We start from the raw sequence: 14,874 nt of genomic DNA, 5'->3' as shown, positions 1-14,874 counted from the left end.
TGAGACACAGAGGAAAGGTGGCAGACAGAAGGGAGATGTAATTGGACACCATTTAATATGTTTTATATTATACTGTGTAGTGATAAAAATTATTTAAAATTAATTTCACACTATCAAAATCTCTAAAACTTCTGAGACCTCAGGCCATTTAGTTCTAATATCCATATCAGTACTTCTAAATCCCCATCAATTATGGCAGGTATAGCAATCTACAGTCTCAGCTAACCAAAAGAGGAACCACACTATTTTAACCTTCACTGGTTTTGACACTTCCAGAGAGATTTTTACACTTCCTGTCTATGTGAACCCAGATCCCTATTGAGTTTAAGACTGGGAAAGGAAGCAAACATCGAAGCAACTAACTCATCCCATGTGCATGAGTGTCCAGATTGTTGATCCTGTAATAATGTGATAATTGGATTTGCTGAAATAAATAAGTAATAGGATCAAGGTGAAGTGTGTTAAACATGGATTTTATTTCTTGGAAGAGGAATGGTGTATAGAACTTAGGTGACTGGGCTAAAACAAAAAAAGTAAATTTGAATCTACTAGGAAAGAAAGTTGCCAGGTGGGCTTGACTTTTATTACCTGGCTTAGTACCTCTATTTCACCACATCTGCCTTTCTAAATCTTATATACATTATCACGAAAGCCCAGCCTGTCCCAGATGCAGCAATCTGAACAGCTGGCCGTGATTGGTGTTACCTTAGTTAATAAACAATGAATACAACCTTTCTGCCACCACAAAGGATTTATTATGGCGTCCTTATATTCACCAGAACCACTTATTAATGTTTCACATTTAAATCACATACTTATATAGCATGAGCCTCCCTGGGCTTCGTAAGCTCATAAACAATCACAGAGAGTACATTAGATAAAATATGTTTAATCTGAAAAATGTTTCAAAGGCTTATTTACAAAAAGGTAATAAATATACATACAATAGGTTGCACAAATGAGTTTCAGAAAACAAAATAGGAAATAAAACCAGAATCCCTATTTACAAGTTCAGGAATTGGTGTGAGGAGTACATATTGAGAAGAATGGCACATTTCAGTTGTGGTAGACCCTTCTCAAAGAATTGGACAATCTGATGTCTGAAACATGGGATTTTTTAAACCATTTCTTGTTGGTTCTTCACCCACCACCATAGGAATTTAGTTTGTCAATAAAGACAGATTGATCTCCCAATTGTCACAGAGCTTTCCAAAGTAAATTATCTATCACTTAGATATTTGTTTGGACACCTCAGAGAATGTCTCACCTCTGCTCTTTCTGTCTGGCTTAGTCCAACTCCTTTTCATACACAAACTACTCCCAGGTCTGTCTCTGGGCCTGGCTACTTTCAAAAGACCATTCACATTTGCCTAGGTCAGACTCAGGTCAGTTAACAAAATACACTTTGGAAGGTTACATAAAATATTCTCAGTGTTATACAGAGATTCAACAGGAAATAACAATCAGTCAGAATCACTCTGGAGGGCGAAGTCCAGCAAAATAACAGTGGATCCTTCATCTACTTAGCAGTTGTTTGACACCTGCTATGAACCTATAAATTGATTAAGCAACTTCCACTTCTGTATACCTTTCTTCCTTCCCACTTCCTCATGCAGGCGTTTATCAAACTGAGAAAAGCCAAATCTTAAGCAAAAACGTGTGTTACCAATGTCAGACAGCTTAGGGGCAGGAACTTCCCTTATTTCAAATTGACATAGACTAGCATTACACAACAAGACTATACAGAGACTTATATTGGCATTGTTAGAGTGTGTGAATGTCCTGAAAACTGAAATGAAGTACAGCTGGTCACAATAGAATTCTGCCCTCCTGCATTGTATTGTAGAACAAGGGGACAAATCACCTCACTGATCACCATGAGAACATGCCTTGAGCAATGGTGTGTGTAATTTATGAATTATACTATCAATAGAGAAACTTTGTGCAGGACAGTCTGACCTGCCCAATATTATGATAATATCGGTGCTTTCATTTATCAATTTAATTTCCAGCAATATTCCCAGAATTCTGACAACACCACTCTCATATAACTAAACAAAGGAAAAGAAACACTATGAAAATAAATCAACACTACTCATTCCTACATGTGTTACACCTTAGGAATTTAGTTTGTCAATAAAGACAGATTGATCTCCCAATTGTCACAGAGCTTTCTGAAATAAATTATCTATCACTTAGATATATGTTTGGACACCTCAGAGAATCTCTCACCTCTGCTCTTTCTGCCTGGCTAAGTCCAACTCCTCTTCATACACAAACTACTCTCTGTCTCTGGGCCTGGCTACTTTCAAAAGACAATTGACATTTGCCTAGGTCAGACTCAGGTAAGTTAACAAAATACACTTTGGAAGGTTACATTAAATATTCACAGTGTTATACATAGATTCAACAGAAAATAACAATCAGTCATTAGATATACTACATTTCGTTACACCTCCCCCTAACCTATTGCTCGGAGAACTATGACCTGTTACTGTCTCTTCTGCCCATTCGCCACTTCTGCCCCTTGGCGTTATCCCCAGAAACTCTATTCAGCCAGCTTCAAATATTATGGTCTGAGATAATGGTGAAATTTCGTCCATACAGGTAGGGCTGTAGCTTTTGCAGTGCCCATACGATGGCTAGGCACTCTTGTTCAATGATAGCATACGTCACCTCCCAGGGGAGTAGTTTTCTACTTAGGACAATGATAGGGTGCTCCTCCCCATGTGCTGTCACCTGGCTAAGGACAGCTCCTAGTCCATAGTTAGACAGGTCGGTCTGTACTATAAATCTCTGTTTGAAATCTGGGGCCTGTAGCACAGGGGACTGGGCCAGAGCAGATTTCAGACCTGTAAATGCATTCTCATAATCCTCTGCCCAATTAACTACCTGTGGTAATTTCTTTTTTGTTAAGTCACTCAGAGGTTTGGCTAGGGTACTATAATGGGGCATGAATTTTCTATACTACAAAGCTGTACTTAAGAAAGACATGAGCTGCTTTTTCATGGTAGGAGTTGGCAACGCCGTGGTAACCTCTGCCTTGCCGGGCTCTGGGCGGAGGATACCTCCACCCTACACGGTGCCCCAAGAACTTCACTTCACGTATGCCAAGCTGACATTTCTCTGGCTTGATAGTCAGACCTGCCTCAGTAATTCGGCCTAACACACTATTCAGATGGATCAGGTGCTCCTCCCAGGTCTGGCTCAACACTGCAATGTCATCCAGGTAGGCAACCGCATGTCCCTCCTGGCCCTCTAGCAAGTCATTGACCAGGCGCTGGAAGGACGCAGGGGCATTTTTCATTCCAAATGGTATGACCAAAAACTCAAATAGCCCAAATGGGGTGATAAATGCGGACCTCTCAAGGGCCACAGGTGACAATGGGATCTGGCAGTACTCTACTAAGATCCATGATACTGATGTATCGTGCCTGGGCAAGCTGATCTTTCAATTCATCTATACTAGGCATAGGATAAGCATCAAACACTTTGGCATCATTCAACCTCCTATAGTCTACACAGAACCGGGAGCCGATATGTTGGCTGTCTGAGGGGGGTCTGGTTGCCTGTGTCTACATAATGTGTGACTAAGTGTATTTTTCCAGGTTTCCCTGTGAAATGAGACTGATAAGGCCTTAGCATGTAAGCTAGCTGTTCTAATTGATCATCAGACAGCTCTACACTGCAGTGAGCATCTGATAGGGACCCTCCCTCTCTAGCAACAGCTGCTAAATCTACCAAGGGGTCAGACTCCTGATCACTTTCAGGCAAGCTACACACAGCTAATACACAAACTTCCCAGTCATGATAAGCTTTGAGCATGTTGATGTGATATACCTTCTGCCTCTTTTGGTCCTGATCCTCTGCCACAACATAATTAACATCATTAATGCACTGTACTATGGTGTAGGGGCCCTCCCAGGCAGCCTGCAACTTGTTCTGCCGCATAGGGATCAGAACCAGAACCTTTTGCCCCACCTCAAATATGCGTTTTCTCGCATTGCAGTCATATCACAGCTTCTGCTTTGCTTGCGCAGCTTTCAGGTTGCTCTGTGCCATCCCCATTAGGGACTGCAATTTTTTCCTGAACTGCACTACATAGTGTACCACTGTTGTGTCTGGGGTGATCAATTTCCCAATTAAATCTAACAGGGTGCGCACCCAGCACCCGTACAGGAGTTCAAAAGGTGAGAAGCCAGTGGATTCCTGCGGTAGCTCGCAGTATGCAAAGAGAGGTGTGGCAGGAACCTCCCCCAGTCTATGCCCTGCGACTCCACAAAAGTCCTAAGCATTTGTTTTATTGTTCCAATAAGGCACTCACATAGCCCGTTGGCCTGCAGGTAATACGGGGAAGTAATTAAATGATTGACCTGCATCTTTTTACAAAGACTCTGCATGAGGTTAGACATGAATTGGGTACCTTGATCAGTTAAGATTTCTTTTGGGAACCCCACCCTGGAGAAAATAGCTATAAGGGCATCTGCTACTTTGAGTGAATGAAGGAAAGAGCTATTGCTTCTGGGTACCTAGTAGCATAATCCACTACAGTCAGAATGTACTCTTTACCTGAGCTACAGGGAATGACTAGGGGACCTACAATATTCACAGCAACCTGCTCAAAGGGTTCTGATATGATGGGCAGGGGAATGAGCGGGGCCCTCCCCACATTTCCAGACTTCCCAACAACCTGGCACACATGGCATGAGCGACAGTACTTGGCTCTGTCAGTCAGCATGCCAGGCCAGTAAAATTATGTACCAAACGAGCTTTAGTTCTGGCAACACCCAAATGTCCTGCTAGGGGCATCTCATGGGCTACTTTCAGCAACCCTTCCCTATAAGTTTGTGGTACAACAAGCTGTCTGTCAGCAACTACATCTGGATACATACTTGTGACTTTTTTTTCTCTGTACAAAAGGCCATTTTCCCAAAAAATTCTGTCTTCTTCACCTTCAAGACAGGTTTGGCTGACCCTCCACCTCACTGCTGATAAACTAAGATCAGTGTTTTGTTCCGCCTTGAAGATATCACTTCCAAGCTTGTCAGTGTGGAACACAGCATAAGGTCGCTCATTCAAATCACTGCCTGAGCCTGCAATTTCTACAGTGAGGGGGGTGGGTGGAGGGGGGTGGGTGGAGGGGGTTTAGTTTCTAGTGAACTTCCCTCCACACTTTCTGGGGTTAATGCACAGTACCTCTGTGCTGCTCTCCGGGTCACTACTGCTAATACATTTGATACATTTTCACACTTTGCATTTTCACACTTTGGGTCACCTTCAGAATTGGGTACATGTAAAATGACCTGCTTACCTAAAACATTAGCAGACATGGTATCACATTTATGCACAATCACAACCTGGGGAATGTAAAGGGTTAGTCTCTCCAACAAGAGCTTTATCATCAAACACATTGACACATAAGCCCTCGCTCTGCATCACAGGTACCTGCAAATCTGCTGAGTATTCTCAGCAGCACATGAAATTTCATTACATATTTTTGCATTTATTCTATGCAGGTCAGCAGAGTTCACCTGAGTAAGAATAGAGTTAGTTTGCACCAGTGCATCAGGAATGTCATCACTTTCATTTATATAAGCAGTGTGCATCCTTCCCAAATCAGTCCCCAAAAATATTGTGGCAGGCAGATTATCTAGTACCCCACCATCTCATATTCCTCTGGCAGATCCCCAATCCAGATACACTCTGGCTAGGGGTACTGCAGAATGTGGGCACCCCCACTCCTCGCACAGCAATAGTCTTCCCGGGAACAATGTTCTCTGGGCTCACTTGAGCTAGATGTACAAGAGTCAGGTCTGCTCCAGAGTCTAACAATCCAAGTGTGACTTGGTGTCCTACCTTAACCGCTTGCAGATTGTCTCTGGAGCGTTCTTGTGGTCCTCCTGCACACAGGACGTCCGGCACTGGCTTTCCTGCCGGGCCCCCCCACAGGAGAAGGAGTGGTTTTATTCTTTTTGGGGCAATTGACACTGATGTGCCACACTTCATCACATGTAAAACACCTGTGGCCAGTTGCCAAAACAGGTTTCCCCCCTGCCCCGTCAAAAAGGTGCAGCTATAGCTGGTTTGGTTGACGGGGAGCTCAGGGGTGATCCTCCAGGTTGCCTTTCTTTCCACGTAGTTTGCCCTGGCGCTAACCAACTCTTCTTTGTTACAGGAGCCCTGGTAACTGTTTACTTGTCGGCCAGGCTAGCAGCCGCTTGCGTTGTCTTAGGGTCACGATCCACAACCCATTCTCTCACCTCAGCTGGGCACAGTGTGAGGAACTGCTCCTGGAGAATAAGATCTTTTAACTTATCATAGTACAGCACCTGCAATCCCTCAATCCATTGATGCATCATTGATGATAATTGCGCTAACAGTCCGGCATAAGTATCAGAGTGACTGCACCTTGAGTCTCTGAATTTCCGCAGGTAAGCCTCAGGAGTTATGTTGAAACAAAGTAATAAGGCTTTCTTAATTGTGACATAATCGCTGTCCAGTTCATGGGGAAGGTCTGCAAACGCTTCCAAAGCTTTCCCTCTCAGTCCAGGGGTTAAATAGCTGGCCCACTTACTAGAGTCCAGCTCAAACTGTCCTTTCAAATCCCCTTAGGAACGACTCAAGGTTGCCATCTTTTTCCAACACAGGGAATTGGTTGTGCCTCGGTTTTTTCTTACCCGGACCTCTTCTGCCGACTGGCCACTGTGCTTGATTAGCTCTAACTGGTATGCGCATTCGGCTTGACGTTCAGCAGCCTCCCTGTCTGCTGCAGCACAGCGTTCGGCAGCGTCCCTGTCTACAGAAGCACGGCAATCAGCAGCCTCTTGGAGTTGCTGGATCAGCTGCAGCGATGTTACAGGATTAGTTTCCTTCAGCTGTTTGAGGGCAACATGCATGTAACTGTTCAGGGTAGGTTCCTCAGTTGGTTCAACAGAGGTATTTGTGGTAATGTCCAGTGTAAACTGCTCTCTTGAAGCCTTGATGCTTTCTCCCTGGACTCCACCGGCACTTAGCTTCTGATAAGCATCCACAAGCACTTGAATCAGTTGCTCTCGGTTCCTGATGGGGACGACAGCAAGTCCTCTTTTGACACACAAAGCCAAAAGCTTGTCTTTTTTCATCTGCTTATAGTCAGGGACCATCCTGGACATCACACTTCCACCAAATAAAATATAGAAAAGAAAACAAGAAAGAAGGGGAACAGAAACTATTTGTGCAGTATGTCTTTTAAAATGTTGTAAGCCTTGAGCGTAATCTCCAGTCAATTAGGATGCTGACTCTCTCTAGAATCACACACCACTAATTCACTTAAGTTCTTATGATAAAAAGAAAAATATTATCAATCCCCCCAAGCTGCCAACCAGTTTGTCAAGAACGCCCAGCCTATCCCAAATACAGCAATCGGAACAGCTGGCCGTGATTGGTGTTACCTTAGTTAATTAACAATGAATACACCTTTACTGCCACCACAAAGAATTTATTATGGTGTCCTTACGCTCACCAGAACCACTTATTAATGTTTCACACTTCAATCACATACCTATATAGCATGAGCCCCCCTGGGCTTTGTAAGCTCACAAAGAATCACGGAGAGTACGCTAGATAAAATATGTTTAATCTGAAAAATGTTTCCATGGCTTATTTACAAAAAGGTAATAAACATACAATAGGTTGCACAAATGAGTTTCAGAAAACAAAATAGGAAATAAAACCAGAATCCCTACTTACAAGTTCAGGAATTGGTGTGTGAGGAGTACACATTAAGAAGAATGGCACATTTCAGTCATGGTAGACCCTCCTCAAAGAATTGGACAATCTGATGTGTGAAACAAGTGATTTTTAAACCATTTCTTGTTGGCTCTTTACCCCCCACCTTAGAAATTTAGTTTGTCAATTAAGACAGATTGATCTCCCAATTGTCACAGAGCTTTCCGAAGTAAATTATCTGTCACTTAGATATTTGTTTGGACACCTCAGAGACTCTCTCACCTCTGCTATTTCTGTCTGGCTAAGTCCAACTCCTTTTCATACACAAACTACGCCCAGATCTGTCTCTGGGCCTGGCTACTTTCAAAAGACCATTGACACTTGCCTAGGTCAGACTCAGGTCAGTTAACAAAATACACTTTGGAAGGTTACATAAAATAATCGCAGTGTTATACATAGATTCAACAGAAAATAACAATCAGTCATTAAATATACTACATTTCGTCACATACATTGTGATTATTTATGATTGGCCATGAAAAAACACAGAACCAAAAATACAACCATATAAATGGAACGAAATACAGGAACTTTAATCACTGTGAGGTGGTTTGTCAGAATCACTCTGGTGGGCGAAGTCCAGCAAAATAACAGTGGATCCTTCATCTACTTAGCAGTTGTTTGACACCTTGAAAAAAATTACAAAATAGTTTTTCATATTTGAAAAACTGATATTAGAACAAGTAAATTAAAATCTTCTGTCAAGATGAACGTGCAAATCCACAGGCCGAAAGAAACGTGTTACCTAGTAGGCTTCGGGTGACAGACTTCAAGGCCTACCCTAAGGCATACCTTCCTTCCAGCCCCTTTGGTGGTTATGGCAGTGTGCTGGGGGATTTTTCTCTGTGTTTGTTCATTTCAGGATAACCCCACCCTTTCAAGCACCTGCTATGAACCTATAAATTGATTGAGCAACTTTCAGTTCTGTATACCTTTCTCCTTCCCACTTCCTCATGCAGGAGTCTATTTATCAAACTGGGAAAAGTTCAATCTTAAGCAAAAACGTGTGTTACCAATGTCAGACAGCTTAGGGGCAGAAACTCCCCTTATTTCAAATTGACATAGACTAGCATTACACAACACGACTATACAGAGACTTATATTGGCATTGATAGAGTGTGTGAATGTCCTGAAAACTGAAATGAAGTACAGCTGGTCACAATAGAATTCTGCCCTCCTGCATTGTATTGTAGAACAAGGGGACAAATCACCTCACTGATCATCATGAGAACATGCCTTGAGCAATGGTGTGTGTAATTTATGAATTATACCATCAATAGAGAAACTTTGTGCAGGACAGTCTGACCTGCCCAACATTATGATAACATCGGTGCTTTCATTTATCAATTTCATTTCCAGCAATATTCCCAGAATTCTGACAACACCACTCTCACATAGCTAAATAAAGGGGAAAAAAACCCATAAATAAACCCTACTCATTCCTACATGTGTTATTTCTACTACCACTGAATACCTGAATACTATTACTGCATTACTCTGATATGTCTAATCCCTTCCTGACCATGAAATGTACATATGTAGAACTGAGGACACTGCACAATCCTGGATCATAAGAAATTGCAGCGATGCAGTAATGTGCTCATCTGCAGTGCTGCAAGCGGGCGGCCTAGCACAACTTCTATTTTCAGTAGTGAACATTTTGTATGGTTTACTAGATCCTGAATGTAGTTGCTTGGATTTGAATTAAACTGTAAAAACTAATTAGTGCATTTCCAAAATGTATTATCTAGTTCTCCTGAGTTTGTGTACTTTATTGTCGGTCTGACACATTATAAGGCCAGAGGCAAGAAATTCGGTGCATAATAGAGTGGGGCTTCAGGCAAATCAGCCTGGCTGGGCACCCTTCAAATGGGCCACCAAGAGGAAGGAGAGAGCACGGTGCACTCCCACCTCCTCTGGGTATGCCATGTGACTTTCATGCACTGTACAGAAGAGGCCAAATAACGTGGAATTTGGCTGCCCTGATTCTGGGAGGGCCACAAGAGAAGGCTTGGCAGGCCTCAGGCAGACCATCTGTTGTCCACTGCTAACATAAACCATTTCACTGTGCAAAAACCAATCAGTTCCCACCCACTTTAACAATTTCTGGCTTAGATCATTTCGTCACATTGACATGTTATTTATACAGATGTAACTAGAGTTATCAAAATTTGACATATCTGTGAATCCCAGACAGTGATCTCTAAGCTAAGGTACATTTCAGGGCAGATTTACTAAAACTTCTAAAAAGGAATAGTGGAGGTGTTGCCCATAGTAACCAATCAGATTCTAGCTATCATTTTCTAGATAATTTGATCATTAGATTCTGAATGGTTGCTATGGGCAACACCTCTACTTTTTCTTTTTAGAAGTTTTCGCAACTCTACCTCTTCGGGGGGTATTCAGTTGTTAGCGAGTTTGTAATTTTGAGCGAGTTAAGTCTTTTTTTTTTTTTTTTTTTTTTTTTCGAGCGCGGAAACTTCTCCCGCAATTCTAATCTTTTTTTTTTTTTTTTTACCGAAACGGTCTTATCGCGCTCCAACCGTTTGTCAATGTTAAAGTATAGGCTGGATGCGAACCTTCAGCGGAAAAAGCTATTCAATTGTTTTTTAACGCTGTGGGTGAAAAAGGCAAATCTGCTGTTTCATCTCGCACCTCCTTAGTCTGCTCAAAGATGAAAACAAATTTTTTGGAAGTTAAGAAAAATCTAAATTAAACTGAAAAAATAGGTGTAAAAGTTCATTAAAATAACCTGAAAACTGAAAAGTACTATTTTTTTAAAAAAATAACTGGAATAATTAAAAAAAAATTCAAAGTTCCCCCTTTAAAAAAATCCATTAGTGGTGCGTGTATTTAAACTTTATTTTTTTAGGGGGGGGGGGGGTAGGGTGGTTGTGCCTGACCTCAGTCAGCTCTCATCAAAATTGTGAAAAGCAGCATGTTATTTATTTATTTTTTAAAACCAAAAGTGTTTGCTCCCCACTCTATACTTTAGTCTTAACTCTAGTGCTGGCAGGCTATTGCTGTGTGTGTTTAAATCTTTGGAAAATTTTGCATAGGGTTCCCCCTATTTTAATTGAACCAGCACTAGGCAAACCAGCCGGGGTGATAGGCACTATAGCAGAGGGGGGGGAATTGCAGTTTGGGTCCCACGGCCATAATGACTAAACACCCACAGACTGTTCAGCGCTGGCCTGGATTCCCTAGGGAGTGTGGTCCGCTGAAAAATGTAAGCGGGCCACACCCCTAGGGACACCCAGCCCAGTGCCGATAGCACTAGGGCTCTTCCTACTACCTCTGGGCTGTGGGTAGTAGGGTAATAAATGGGGATTTTGTATGAAAAAAAAAAAAAAAAAAAAAATTTTTGACTTGTGGAACTACATGTCCCAGCCAGCCATGTTGGCCTAAATAGTGTGGGCATGCTGCTACTTGTCTAACTACAAGCACCAGCGTACCCATGGCACCCAGGGCATGTTTGCACTTGTAGAACCACAAGTGCCAACATGCTCTTACACCCACGGCTGGCTGTGATCTGTAGTTCCACAAAGCAAAATGTTAAATAAAAGCACAACACCCTCATTCCAACCACAAATCTTTATTAAAAATAATAAAACCCCAAGAAATGCAGTAAACACCCTCATGTACACCATAGATTTTTATTAAAAACAAAAAAAACAAAATACTTACCATGGACGAAATCCTCAGTTTTCTGATGCTGTACCTACACACACTCATTTACGCAGAGTCCCAACAAATATTTGTACCTTATAAATGTCCATGCTTGGCCAGTGTTCACGAAATGTTTGTAAAAGGCATTAGGGGGGGGGGGGGATTGTTGCTTGCAGTGCTGGGGCCCTTCTTGATTCCAGTGTAGGGGCCCAATCTCCTTTGCAGTGCTGGGGCCCTTCTTGATTGCATTAATTTGCATTAATTTTTTATACTAAAATGACTGCCATAACCACTCCTCATTTCAAACTCGCTAGGACCAATAATAGAGCGCGAGGGGGTGGATGCAATGTTAACAATTGAATTGAGCCTTTTTTTAAAAAAAAACGAGCGCTCGAACAGGAAAAAACAAGCGCAGGATTTTCACCCGTCTCGCTAACAATTGAATATGCCCCTTCAAGTCTTAAAGTAATATGCCTCATAAAAAACTAAGGGCTAGATTTACTAAGCTGCGGGTTTGAAAAAGTGGGGATGTTGCCTACAGCAACCAATCAGATTGTAGCTTTCATTTATTTAGTACCTTCTACAAAATGACAGCTAGAATCTGATTGGTTGCTATAGGCAACATCCCCACTTTTTCAAACCCGCAGCTTAGTAAATCTAGCCCTAAATCTCTTTTGAGATAAAAACTACCATCTGTTTGTAAGTCAATTTAATTATATTATATTATTTGCTGTATATTGAGGGACAAGACGCAGGAACTATAGCTATTTCAAGGGATAATAGACAAAGAATGCTCTGAGCTAAATTTACAGCTGTTTGAAATATTGTACATATACCACATTTCCAGAACACTGCAAAGGATCAAAACGTCAGTAGATTTGTGCTAAGTCTCCATAATCATAAGCCCCATGGTACAGGATTTTTGTGACAACACCTAGGATCCTGGGTATTGCCATTTACATGGAAGCCCTTTAAGTCCATGGTTGTTTTACTGGGTTATTAGAGCATGATACAGGTTTGTACTGATACGGAATATTCATTCTCTCTCTGACACACTTGAGCAAGTTTTAGCAGCACAATTTGTAATTTCATATGTAATTTTATAAACTCAATTATTATTATCTCTATTTAGGCTTTATTGTAATACTGAGGCAGAGTTATGTGCGGAAAAAATACAAAACCCTGGAAGATTCAATGACCTCATGTATATCATATCTTTGATTTTTGGATTGCTACAAAAATTTGCATTTCTTTGGAAAAGAAGATGAATCAGCCACAGTGATACTAAATGAAATATAGCTTCTTCAGGCAAGCCTCCGATAGACTGAATTACAACTGTGTACAATGCAACCTTCATTTTATTCATATTGTTACATTTCTGTTCAGACATATGCAAATCAAATCATAAGCTTAAGAAGAACCAAGATCTGCACATCTGCATATCCAATGGGTCTTTGACAAATTCAATTTATTTAAATTAAAAAGCAAATATTTAAGCAGCTCAATAGTACACTACAGAAATTCCACTGCAGAGCAAATTATCCTCCTAGGCTGCAGACAGAATGGGTAAATGAAAATATTTAAACAACACCAACATCTGTTTCCAGTGCAGACTCATTATTTATTATTTTACCTTCCGCAACTTCACCAAAGCATTATTCCTCCCTGCCATGAATAAGATAAATACCCAAATGTTTTATTTTCATATGTTTGGAGAGAGGATTTGGAATCTGATTAAATATTCCATAGTATGATAGCCATTTCTTTTCAGTTTGTTTGTTTGTTTTTCAATCATGCCACTATTTGACATTATAATATATATCAAATGTTGTGCATTACTAAGTTGAATAATATACATGGGATGTCCTGCTTTACACCTTTGTAGCAGGTCGTCACGTTCAGAGGGTCCTTCTCTGTCTTATATCATTCTAAATTAGAAGAATAGAAGTTACAGGTTTGCTCTACAAAATCATGCGGCCTGCTGAATTCAACGTCATGGGGAAAGCTATTCAACAAGCATTGCGGCAGTTCATTTAAATAATAATGCTTTTTTTTCCATTCATTTTCCTGCAATCGCCATCCTGAAATGCTAACCCCTATGTTAAACCCTATTTAAAGAGAGCATTTTTCAATGGTGAATACATTTTAACTATGTTTTAATTTATTTAGAAAAAAAAATTCAACCATTGGTAGCTATGTTTTTTCCCCACCAACTGGATCTGAAAGTTTACTGCGCATGTGTGAATCGGTAATCCATGTCACACGTGCACATATCCCCCGAGACTGGCCAAGCAAAGCGCAGGCGGCTAAATATTGTTCTGCTGCCTCTGCAAGAGGTCTAGCTGCATCTGATTAAGCGCCTGTTGAGTCTGTGGACTCTTTTTTATTATTTTTGATATGTTATGGTAATTTATTGCTGTAGCCCAACTATGACAAAAAAGTTATACTTGTATATGCGCCACTTGGGTTTTGTATAAGTGTTAAACAAAAGGTTTCCCAAGCCCAGACAACTTTCTGGATACAAATGTACCCAATACAGAGAGCAGAACAGTACCCTAGGGTATCACCAATAAACAACTCTCTCTAATGCTATAAACAGAAAAATAATATATGTAATAAAAGTTTTATGAGAACATATACAAGCCAATAAATTAAAGATGTCTAAAGATGGACGCTCCTATCGAGGATTTGTGTTACTGAAGTGCACAAAGGATTTATTTTGTGACCCCCCAGCCAATCTTTCTGCTTGTCCTGAGTGACCATTATCACATTGGCCACCAGGGGCAAAGGCAGGATTTGTAGAGGGGGGTTTCCACACCACGCCACCAGTGGGCGTGATCAGCATGCATAGGGGCATGGCTATAATATTAGACAGTGCTTGGCTGTTCTCCAACTCTTCCTATCCCTATAATATACATGGGCAATGCTGCATGCACTACTGTTAGGTACATGCAGCTCTCCCTTTTCAAGCAGAGCCGTGTGAAGCCACCTCAATTATACAGTGCCCCAGGCTTGGAGGGGGTTTCCAGGCACTAGGAACCCCCCCTCGGTTTGCCTATGGCCACAAGCAGTGTGTCTGTTGGTCAGCAGACAGCAGTCATTTGATTACTGGATAATGCAATTGATTTAATTTGGAGCATTCTAATCAGAAGAGAAACACATAGCAAAACTATGGGAGAGGGCTTTGCACATACTTGCCAACTTTACTCCTCTCCACTCTGGAAGTTCCTGGAGGGGAGAATAAGAGGCAAGCACAATGGAAAGGAGCTTGGCACCATGATTTGCTTCCATTTGGCCCTGCCTCCGTGGCCCAATGCCGAATTCATTTCATCCAGCCACAGGGGCTGGGGTCAAATTTAAACGAATCATCACAAATCACGCCCCTGCCCCACCCACTTCACTAGGATGTGGGCAGGATGTGAGAGAATGGCGTGGGGA

The 14,874-nt window shown here is 41.5% G+C and overlaps 1 protein-coding gene across 1 annotated transcript in view; it reads right to left on the bottom strand.

Annotated features, from left to right (window-relative positions):
- Positions 1-14,874, bottom strand: part of PHEX (phosphate regulating endopeptidase X-linked) — a 147,705-nt gene that overhangs the window by 118,917 nt on the left and 13,914 nt on the right. The window lies entirely within an intron of this gene.

The sequence above is a fragment of the Mixophyes fleayi genome, chromosome 2 (assembly GCF_038048845.1).
Source record: "Mixophyes fleayi isolate aMixFle1 chromosome 2, aMixFle1.hap1, whole genome shotgun sequence".
NCBI lineage: Eukaryota > Metazoa > Chordata > Amphibia > Anura > Limnodynastidae > Mixophyes > Mixophyes fleayi.
Note: the sequence above shows the minus strand (reverse complement) of the source record. Positions and strands in the feature narration are given on the sequence as shown.